Consider the following 4,171-nt stretch of genomic DNA (forward strand, 5'->3'; position numbering starts at 1 on the left):
GACCCTCGATGGACCACTCAGCTGTTCATGAACTGATCTGTCTATATTGTAGGTTGGTTTCAAGGACATTTGTGAAATATGCAAAGAGCAATGGGTAGCTCAGCCAGTGTGCTCATCCAGTCAGCTGTAAAACAGGTTCATTTGAAGGACAGAACAGTCACTCATGTATTGCTCAACCCACCTGAATTGACGTTTGTCCTGAATGCATTTTTATTGAGCAATTTCTGTCCACAATATGTAATGCATGAACGCCAGTCTGTTGAATTAGTGCAGTTTTTCAAAAAGCAAATAATCTGTGCAAAAACCCAACATAATTATATGGAGATAATTATGTAAAGAAGACATGATGAGCAATAGGCAGCAGAATATTAAATTGTGTAGTGGAAATTCGCAAAGATTTGTAAGTGGAGGATGTCTAGAATCCTCAGACCCAGTGGCCTAATGGATAAGGCATCAGCCTCCGGAGCTGGGGATTGTGGGTTCGAGTCCCACCTGGGTTACAGATGTGTCGACATGTGCGCTCCTTAATTAGAATGTGTGTATGAAATACTGAAAGCCAGCTGTTTATGCAGTGAAGCTGAAGAAAAAGATGATATCCACTACAGTTAACAGCTTTCTTCCAAAACAAATGGTAACTTAAAAAGCTGCAAGTTTATTAATAGTTGAAAACTATTAAAATAATCTCCAATTTGATAATCGATTAATTGTTTTGAGTCATTTTTTAAGAAGAAAACTTCAAAATTCTCTGATTCCAGCTTCTTAAATGTGAACATTTTCTAGTTTCTTTTGGCTTCTATGGCAGTAAAATGAATATCTTTATGTTGTGGACTGTTGGTTGGGACAAAACAAGACATTTGAGGACATCACCTCAGGTTGTGGGAAACAGTGATCAACATTTTTCACTAGTTTCTGACCTTTTATACACCAAACAACTAACTGATTAATCGAGAAAATAATCAACAGTTTAATCGATACAAAATGGTTAATATTACTGCAGTTACTGTCACACTGTCTTTTAGCATGTCACAGTAGAAAAAGCACAGGTGTAAATCATAAATTTAATCATGGCTGATTCCATTTAGCTGCTTCAGTTTCAGGGTTCTGGTTTTGTGCACGTTGGCTCTCTGTCACACTCTCATGGCTTACTGGGACACCTGGAGAGAAGTGAGCCACTGTTAATGTTATTAGTAACACCTGTGCTTTTCCGACTACGACAACTTAAAATGTCTCTTTTTAGTAAGGTTAAGGTCTTTTTTTAATCCCAAGTGTGTGTTTGTCAGCCGGGTGTTGATGCATGTATGATTAGAGGAGGTCAGTGTGCATTTATCCTCTGAATTAGTGGACCCCCATTTGATAAGATTTCTGCTTTAAATGGTTTATTACAGAAAGTGTTTGAAACCTATGACCAAAATAGTCATACATTCTGTTATCATGTTACTTATGGATGATATTATAGTGAAAATAAATGATTCCTCTTTTTACTGGGGACCCCCTGGAATCCCCTCAAGGACCCCACTTTGAAAACCACTGCTCCAAATACTCATTCAGTATACTTCACACAATTGAACGCTTCATAGTGTCCTCATGGCATTCAGCTGACATTCTGCTGGCTTGCATATCATATCACAATGAATGGGATTAGATACTGAGACCTTATATATCCTACCTCGGTAGCTGATACTTAATGGATCAGAGGTGGCACAGGGACCATAGGGGGAGACAGCTGACTCTTTGTCAGCAAAAAAGGGGCCATCCTTTATGAACAGAGGTGACCTAACAATGCAAAATGAGACACTGCATGAATCTAGACTCTTTTTATCTTCTGTATATGGAAAAATAAGATTAAAAATACCTGAAATATCACTGACAATATAAGCATACAGATGTACAGATCCAGCAGATAGGTCTAATGTTAAGCTTCTAATGGCAGGTAACTATGAATGAATGCACTCAAAAGGATGCTGCAGGATTTCAAAAGGCTATTCACTGGGGATCTACTGATGCAGATACCTAAATTGCTGCCTTTTGCTACATCCTGCCTGAAGAAATGGCACAGCGGCACTAAGTTGCTGTCCTGTGACATAATCTTGCTTTCATTTGACTGCAGCTGTGCCAAAAGGCAGAAGTTCAGCACCCAAATTCTTTGCTGTATTTCATGTACAGTTGCTCTTTGCTGCGGGGTAACAGCTTCACCCGATCAGATGCAGGAAAAGTATTTCCACAGTGATCGTATGCACACATAGAAGCTGATGTATTCTGTATGTTATCAAACTGTTTATCAAATATACCTCTATATATATATTTTATTTTTTTCTTAATACTGATGGTACAATTTATAAGATGTGATTGTGCACTGGTAGCCATCATACTGTTTTCATACTGTTCCTGCTCTTGGCTGAACGTTTGTAGCTGCAAAATATGATGCTTATAATTTTCCAGTGCATGCGCATGTATTTTACGTCAAAGAATATTATGTATTTACTTCAAAATATTCAAAATAACTAAGTGGAAGAGCAAGAAAAACAGCACTGGAGCAGTGTTTTCATGTGACAGCAGCACTATGTTAATTTGCCCTTTTTTGAATGGCATGCAGTCCCCGTGGAGCTCTGCTATACATATTTTGGGAATGAAATGCTAATGAAGTTTTCAAATGGCATTCATTGTATTTTTGTGTGTTTAATAGGTTGCCACAGTGTATTCACAGTTTTCTCAGTCAAAAGTCAGGCATAGATTGGTAACTTTTTTCTCATTTGGCACATACTGTCGTCGTGGTGACTCATTACCTGGACACAGACCACACGCTGATATGTTGAGAATTAAGGAAAATACAACTATTTGAACTCCTGATGTGAGAGTAACAAAGACTCAACCAACAACAATAAAGTAAACATTACTTTACAGAAATAGACTTAACAGTGGCAGGTGCTAGATGACCACCTGGCTGTTTGCATATTGTGTTATTAAAAGTTCAAAGTGTCAACAGAAGCCAAGAATAAAATGCATGCACCCCTATTGAAGTACTTCAATAAATGTATGTGCGTGATATTCTTGGTATCTTGTGCATTGCTACTGAGATGCTTACTGTTACGTTAGATTTATGACAATAAAAGGTGTGAGGATAAGCTAGTGTTTCCCACAAAGGTTACAGTTAAGTCTCATGCTCTGCCTTGAAACAATATTACAGTGGGTATGCATCAGGAGCAAAAGAGCTCACGGTATGATCCTGAAACCAAGAGACTGTAAATCATCGGTACATGAAAAAACAAACAAAACTACACTGCTGTAGTGATGGTGGACAGTCAGAGGACAACAAGTATGTGTGTGTGTGTGTGTGTGTGTGTGTGTGAGCGTTTCTAGGCTATAAACAACGTGATGGATGCTCGTGACGGAGTTTGTTGACTGGACACAGCCTCCAACGTCTTGATTAATTGATGGGAGCTACAGCATGGCCTCGGTCCTCTGTGTGCTCTTTGAATATCTGCCCCACCAAGTGTGTTAAGCGTGGAAATGTTACTGGGAGGGAGAAAAGCAAGGACGTTTTAAGCACTTGCAGGGTCAGAAAAGGCTTATTTTAGAGCTGAAGGTTTAGGCTCACACAGTTAGCCATGTTTGTCCTCTGTCTGCTTGTGTTACTCTGCTTCTGCTGGATGCATAAATAGGTGATTGTTTATCGTATCAGGACTTTATTACTGTGATTTAAACATATTTTTTTGTTATTTTATGCCTCATTTCAAATGGTAATGATAATATTTTACTCACTGAGTGTATTGCTGACATCTGGACAAAGCAGCGACAAGAGGAATTTCACCAAAAATGTGTTATAACTGTTTGTTGGCAGGCTACACCTTCAATTAATCCAAAATCTAACAGTTTAAGCCAGACTTCAGTGTTCACCTTTATTTTCTCTTTCAAATATATAATAAATCTAAGAGCTTTTTGCCACCTCTGTGGTTGCCTGATCACTTGCCCCACTGGATTTCTAGCAATGCCACCACTGTAGATTCCAGTAGTTCACTTGTAATATTTCAATATAACTGATATGAACAACAAATTTAAAAAAAAAAAAAAAAATCTGTGACAAAAGATGGTGCATTCATTTATTAGAACAAGGAATAAGGGGGGAAAATCTAATATTGATTTCAGTGAGTGCTGCTGCAGAGTCTCTTCCATT

At 38.3% G+C, this 4,171-nt stretch overlaps 1 non-coding gene across 1 annotated transcript; it reads left to right on the forward strand.

Moving 5' to 3' along the window:
• The first annotated feature begins 427 nt into the window (after positions 1-427).
• trnar-ccg lies at positions 428-500 on the forward strand. The gene has a single exon. It is a non-coding gene; the product is annotated as a tRNA-Arg (tRNA).
• Positions 501-4,171: the final 3,671 nt, after the last annotated feature.

This window comes from Thunnus albacares, chromosome 3, assembly GCF_914725855.1.
Source record: "Thunnus albacares chromosome 3, fThuAlb1.1, whole genome shotgun sequence".
Lineage (NCBI taxonomy): Eukaryota > Metazoa > Chordata > Actinopteri > Scombriformes > Scombridae > Thunnus > Thunnus albacares.